We start from the raw sequence: 7,527 nt of genomic DNA on the forward strand, positions 1-7,527 counted from the left end.
CAGAATTCAGTGTCCCTGCTGGAATCCTGACAATTCTCACGTCAGACCATGGAGCAGTGGTGGATCCTGGGGTCTCAGCCCCCGGGTTATGTGACAGCAGTGCTTAATCCCACCGTGACCAACCTTGGCTGTGCCAGGTGCCGTGGGATGGCAGGGAAGGCCTGCACCCACAGCCTGCTGCTGGCACGTGGCACCCTGCCTGGTGCTCTGCCATGGCCACCCTCCTCTCCACAGCCCCACAGCCCCAGTGCAGCTCATAGCTGGGTGAGGATCCAGGCGTTTGTGGCTGAATTATGGGATCTGGGAGCGGGAAAGGAGCGGGGACATTGACCTGCAGGTGTGCATAGCAGCAGCTGGGTAGCATGAGACAGAGCCCCAAAGGTGAACTTTATATTCAGTGCATGAAAACTGAGGTCTAAAAATATTCTAACAAGACTTTCTGCTGTTTGTATTAGTGATGGAAATGTTTTGCTAAATATTTCATTTTAGCAGCTTTCTGGAAAACTGGGACTGAATGCCAAATTGCATTGCATTATCCGGTAACAATATTGATATCCAGTCAACTTAGAATCATAGAATCATAGAATATCCTCAGTTGGAAGGGACCCAAAAGGATCAAAGTCCAGCTACTGGTCCTGCTCAGAACAGCCCCAACAATCCCACTCTGTCCCTCAGAGCATTGTCCAAACGCTCCTGGAGCTCTGGCAGCTTTGGGACCGTCACTGCTGCCCTGGGGAGCCTGTTCAGTGCCAACCACCCTCTGGGAGAAGAACCTTTTCTGATATCCAACCTAAACCTCCCCTGGCACAGCTCCAGCTCTTCCCTCGGGTCCTGTCACTGCTCCTTCACTGGTGTTCACCTGAGTTCTCTGGAGCTTGTTTTGTGGACAGCACCATTAATGGGACTCTTCCAACCTGTAGCAGGCTCTCGGTTTCTCCAGTTAAACAGCGTGTTTTGTAATTTCTGACTGCATTAGTAACCTGTATTTGGAGAGGGAAAGACTTGAAACTTGCTGTAATCCTTTCTTAGAAAGAAATATCAGAGTTCATTTCGGCCTCGTGTCAAGAGAGCGAGATGACTCCATCTGAGGAGTGGCTCCTCTGGAGTCAGTCTCATCCTTTATACCAGCAGGGCTGTTCCCTGATCCAAATATTAACCTACAAGAAGAATTTGGCAGCACAATGAGACTGTTCAGCTGACTGATGCAGGACTGATGTCATGCATGGAACATGTAGAGATCCATTGTGAATATATATGAGGTGTCTCATGGCTTTTGCCATCATTTAACTTCATCAACCTTTAAAACAATGCAATAATTTTACTTGCCAGAAAATATCTGGATGGACAAAGCTTGCTAAGGTTTCTAAATGCCTGCCCTCTTTTTTGGTTATAGATTAGTTCTTCTGGAAGAGATTTCAAAGACTGGGCCCTTCAGATTTATAAATTTATGGAATAACTTCAGTATAATCATGCAGTAAGTATCCAGAAGCTGATGAAAAATCAGGTTACGTGTTAGAGGTATTATTTTTCCTACCACAGGACCAGTTCTGCCCTTTATACAAAATTCAGGTGACCTCTGTGCAGCTGCAGAGGAATTTGACCTTCAAACAATATTTCCTCAGCAATTACTAGGTACCTTCTTTTGGTTTTAATACAGTCATGTAAAATTAAAAGGAAAACTGTAAATACTTGGCCCTCTTCTTAAATTTCAGGACCTTCTCGTTCCTTAGTTTGTTGAATGAAGATACTTTCGTACTGCAATATATTCTGTTTAGTAACCCTTCCCATTCCTTCAGACTGGAATGACCACAGTTGGAATTAAGGCTTACTCATCAGTAAACATGGATTTTATAAATTCATTACACTTCCTTCCTCTAGACACGATTACAGAATGTTTTCTCGATAAAAAATTGACTAAAAAATTCAATCTGTAGAAACTGTTTCAATTGTAGTTTGTAACTGACAGCTGAACAAAAAGCAACGTTCAGCATCATTGTGCAAATCCCGGGATGCCAAAAGTCAGGAACAAATAGTCTTGGGAAAAGGTTAGTGGTGATGCCTACAAAAAAGATCCCCAAACTGCTCCGTATTTCTTTTATCAATATTTACCAGCCTTTTTGTAGAAAATTCATTGAACCAGCCCTTTCCCTCTGTTGTCCTGTGAGATTAAAACGTGGTAAATGGACTGAAGTTAAAAGATTAACAGGAGTAGACTAAATTTTTTAAGCATAGCAAATAAAAAGTAGAAGGAGGATTGTATTGACACTACTAACAAAGGCATTTTGGGCACTGGCTGCTGTGTAAGCTCCAGTTTCGTTTTTCAGTTTCTGCACAAGAAACTTCAGGAGTTTCCCTCATTTTTGAGTGCAGGTTTCGATATTAATTTTCAGAACCATTGACCTCTCTTACAAAATGCTGTCCTCCTCCTACACAGTTTGGTTGTTTCACAGTTGTATTGCACAGCAGACACATTTCCTGTGCACTGACAAATAATGCAGGTTTTTGGTGTCATTTAGAAAACAGCCCTGAAGTCTGAACTTGGAGCCCCTCTGATGATTTGACTTTTTACGGACGGAAATTGTGTGTGGACTTTTCCCTAATTTGTCAATGAGATGATCAAGCAAATGGTGTTAAAAACCAGCAACCCTAGAAATAAGTTTATTTCCCACATTTAATTGCATTTCTCTGAATGTGTTGGAGGGCAAAGTCTGCCTTTGGGGCTTTGAACGGGCAAAGATTAAAGTAGCGCGGGGTCATCGTCGCGCTTCCCGTACTTCTCCTTTTGTCCTTTTGAGCATTTCTGTGTTGGAAACACTGATGTCCATCCTTTTCTGACCAGGTGCCAGGTGGAGAAGAGCTGTGTCAGTGGGGACTCCCCTCCCTGCTCCCACCTGGCTCAGCCAGGGCTGGTGCTCCGGAGGGAGCCGGCGGCACGACCCAGCCTCTATAATTAGACCCTGATGTAAACCAGGAGTTAAGCCTTAACTGCTCAACTTTCATCAAACTGCTTTTGTCGTTGCTTGATGTGTGCTGAGCTACTGAGCGAGCAGGTATCAGAGCTGATCCTAAAAATGCATGGTTATTTTTACAGTGACCTTTCCAGACAACCTGGAAGTGGTGTCGCTGGGATCAGATCGGGGCTGCTGGGAGTTCATTAGGCTCTTGTCACTCTGCGTCTGCCTCCAAAACATTTCACCAGATATTCCAAGTACCCGTTTAGTGCTCTTAATTTTTACACTAGACTATGTTCTTTCCCGTTTGAAATAAAAACATAATATGTTTTGGCTTTGGCAGGGAAAGGAAGAAAGCAAATATTTAGCTGTTTTGATTTTCTGAGGGTTGAAATGACAAGCTCTGTCTTCATCAGAATGGAAAAATCGCTGTTTAGTTGTCACTTAAACTTCACCCTTTAAATTTCTAAGATCCCAGTGTTACTTTTTCTGATGCTGTAGTTATTTTCAAATTACTTTTGTGGGAGTTGAAACGCATGTAAGAAAAACATGTATTATTACAGAAATAACTTAAAACTATTAGTATTCTGGAAAAAACCCAAACCACCGAGATTCCCTGTACTTGAAATCAGTTTGATAATTAAACAGAACAATTTAAAAAGTAAAAAAAAAAAAAAAGCAAAGCAATTTGGAAAGGAAGTAATTTGTATAACTAGCAAATATTTAAATAGAACAGGACTATTTCCTGCAGTGTAGGATTCTTTGCAGAGTGTTTCAAACAGTTGAACTCACAACAGGAAGTAATTTGCTGTTGAAAATAAGATCACATGAAACTCAGTGCCTATAGTGATAAAAGGGAAGCACTTCACTTGGGGAGGCTGTAGTTGATGTGAGGCATCAGAGCAGTTTAGTGACACTGTGTTTGAAATTAGGTTGGAATGTTGGAAACAGGAGTAGGGAAGACACGGCAATCACATGTAACAAGTGTTAAATAAACACAGGTCCCACCAGACATCAGATTACGTGAAAGGGCTGTTTGAAAACATCACAGTCTTTATCAGAGGTGTCTGGGGGTGGGAAACCAATTAGAAAAGGATGTTCTAGATCTCTGCACTGTCACACACAGGGAAATAATTGATGACAGTGAATAAAAGCCTTTCTAAATTCCTGTGCAGGTCGAGGTGTTGGTTTGCACCTGGAAGTAGAAAAATTAAGCCCCTTGAAAACCAATTTGCATGTTGAAGTGGCCAAAGTCAGGATGATGCTTGAGGACATCTAACTATGCACTTGAAGACAGTAAACCAGGATGCTTCTGATTTTGAAGTATTGCCCTTTCCAGTGGCAATGGGGCAGTCTTTGTCAGAGGTTGAGGAAAAAAGTCACTTCTTAGTATTAAACAATGCAGAAGGACTAAAAATTTTCTGGAGTTGATGAAGTCACTCCTGTCAGCTGTATCAGCTACTCCTTGTGTCCAGTTTATGAATTACTTTGATAAACTAGGGTATTTTTATAAACCTTTTTATATTTGATCTTGTGCCTGTCTCATGGGGTTTTTTTGACTGTGTTGTCAACCTTGAAGGACCTCCCAGACTATCAAGACTTGAGCTGCTGCTTAACCCACCATACTTATATTCCTAGAAAGCTGAAGGCAGGGCTACCACTTTTCCGAAGCAACTTCTTTTTATTAAGGCCTAATGCCAAAATTAATAGGAACTCTTCAGTTGACTTTGGTCTCCCACGTGTGTGGTTTGAGACCCATTCTGTCTGTTGAGCCCATCTTTGTAAGGATTCATTCTTAGGAAGTATTTACCCTCATTACCCTGGTGCTGCCAGGCAGCATTCACTGGTTTGGGTGATGTACTTGGGCATACAACAGCAGAGACAGGAATATGGTCACCTGCTCCATCTGCACTTAATTCCCAAATGTGAGAGTGTGCCATGTTCCTGACACGTGTGTCTGTGCTAATGTACCCTTTTGAATTTATAGTGAAAGAAATTCAGTTCTACGCTCCAGTGTTAAATTAGTATTATAATCTGAATTTTAATTAAATCTTTGCTATATAAACATGACATTTTAATGCTCTCGGTAATAAAATAGTGTTTTATTTTAAGTAAGTCACCAGAAAGATGTTATAATAGTTGAGATCAAATATATTTGCACTCATTCTAGGGGGAGAAACGATCTTGTTTCCAGGTATAACACAGTGGCATGATTTAGCAGTTTTTCTGTACTGTGTGCATTGCCTGTACATATGTGAAAAAATTTGCATTTCTGGATTAGTCACAAATTCTTTCTCAGTGAAAGTGGTGTCATGTTGACACACAGTGTCTTCTTTCCTCTCCCTGAGATCAGCTGGACTTTGGTAATGAAATCAGTTGGAGTTACTTGACCCTGGGTTTGTCCAGGATGTTACAACTGGGGGGAGATTCCTCTGCTTTCTCGGGATGTTGCCCCGTGAACACCCTGCCCAGCTGGTGTGGTGCAGGATTGCACTGCTGGGAGCTGTGGCTGCCCCAAAGGATGAGAAGTCTGCAGTGAAAGTGGACTCCAGGTTCGTGCAGTTTAAATTTGGCTCCTTTTGTTGCTTTGCCCAGAATGCCAAAGCAACAGGCTTGGATTCTGCTCCTGAAATCAGCTCAAAATACACATGATGTAATTATGTCATTCCCGAGGTCCTGCACAGTGGGGACTCTCATTAAGGTGAGGATCACCAGTAGAGTGAAAGTGGTTGATGTTTTATATCCCACAACACTTGTTAATTTTGCAGTTTCTACTCCAGATCATCATTGTCCAAATACTTCCCTTTCATCACAACATGCCATGTTGACACAGTTATTTACTTAGTAACCATGTCATACCCCAACATTTATGCATATTCATGGTAACACAGGAAAAATAATGGTACAGAAGTTGCTTCAAACTCAATGCAGTCACATACACTGATAACTTAAATGTGTATTACACAATTATTTATTCAGCCTTTAGAAGGGGAAAAATCAGTTACCAAAGCAACTGTTATATTGTGTGTAACTAATGCTATTTTTAAGACAAAGGACATTGGTAAGGCACACATATCAGTATCTCTTAGGAACATGTACACACTTTGCAAAGGGGAGAAAAACACCAGAACTCTTATAATCACTGGATTGGTAAAAAAAAGAAGTTCAGACCCGTTTGCTAAGTATTTCCTTCTCACTGAGTTTCATCACCATTTTTACAGCATTGTAAAGTCTTCTGACAAGACTTTTAAGTGATATTCTGGAAAAAAACAAACCAAAGGGAAATAATAACATGCAACAGCAAGGGCTCAGCAAAATGTGTTTGTGTTCAGGGTAAGCCCTGTAGATCAAACAGCATTTGCAATCCAAAGTGTGCAGCCAAACACACAACATTTACACCACTACAAGAGGCTCTACATAAATACAAGCTATGGATGGTAGTCCTCTTCCTTTCTTTTCTGTTCAGCCAGTAGAATTCTGCCCTACCCTTGCTCTGGGAGTTGGGAACATAATGTGCTCTGTATTCCTGCTTGGACTGAAGATGTTTGCATGTCACTGTTATGGACCCAACAACTGTGATTCTGTGTCAGAGTGGAAAATAATAGCTCATGACGTAAGCTTCAGTAAATCATTTGTGTCCTAAGTGCACTCAGAACCAACTTACTGACTTTTTAAATGCCTGTTCCTACTTTTTGTTCTGTCAGTCCAAAGGGCACGGTGGAATATTGAAGAAGAGCTGGGTTTTATTCATCATATTTCAAATATTTCTCTTACTTTCCTGTTCATGAATAGACTGACATTTCCTTACACTTCAGAATTGTTTACAAAATAAGAGTTTCAAAAAAAAAACAAACCCCTGGTCCCTGGCTCACTCTAGCCAATGCATTGTGAGTGCCTAGTGTTGATCAAAGTCCTTCAAATGGCAGAAGTGAAGTGATGCTGTGCTGAATATTATGGCATGTTTTGAATGCTTTTTGTGAACCTGTAGGGTTATGAATATGAATATGGCTTTCTGTCAGTATTAGACAAAGATCTGTTTTCAGAAACCCTGCAAAACTGAATTTGAAGAATGCCTGCAACTTGATCCCTGCAAAACCCTGTGTCTACACCAATAGTGAAACTGGAACTAGTGGAGACACTCTGATGGTCTAAATGGAAATTAAGATGTTCTGCAGCAATTATTTTGCTTATGGGGGAAAAAAGGAGTTACAAACAATTTGCCCAAAGTCAGTCCTGCTTCCTGCTTGCAGAAGGTGCTGATGCACCTGTTGGACAGACCAGACTGCTCCGACTCTGGATGACCCACATAGTTACTGATGTGAGTCTGTAGCTGAAGAGCAGGGCCCAAAATGAGCACCCAAGAAATGCTGAAGTGATGCAACATAGGGATCCTCCCAAAGGAAGTTTCCTGGCTTTTATTGTAGAGGGGAATTTGCCCAGCTCTGGGTCTGATTTTCAGAGCTGTGGAAATACCTTGCAATGAGAGAAAACAGCTGGGTTTTCCTACAGCTCCTGGTGATCTGGTCTGTTCACTTAGAATAAGAGCTGATTTCTGTGATGTTATCAATCTATCCAG

The sequence above is a fragment of the Lepidothrix coronata genome, unplaced genomic scaffold, assembly GCF_001604755.1.
Source record: "Lepidothrix coronata isolate B3197 unplaced genomic scaffold, Lepidothrix_coronata-1.0 Scaffold87, whole genome shotgun sequence".
Lineage (NCBI taxonomy): Eukaryota > Metazoa > Chordata > Aves > Passeriformes > Pipridae > Lepidothrix > Lepidothrix coronata.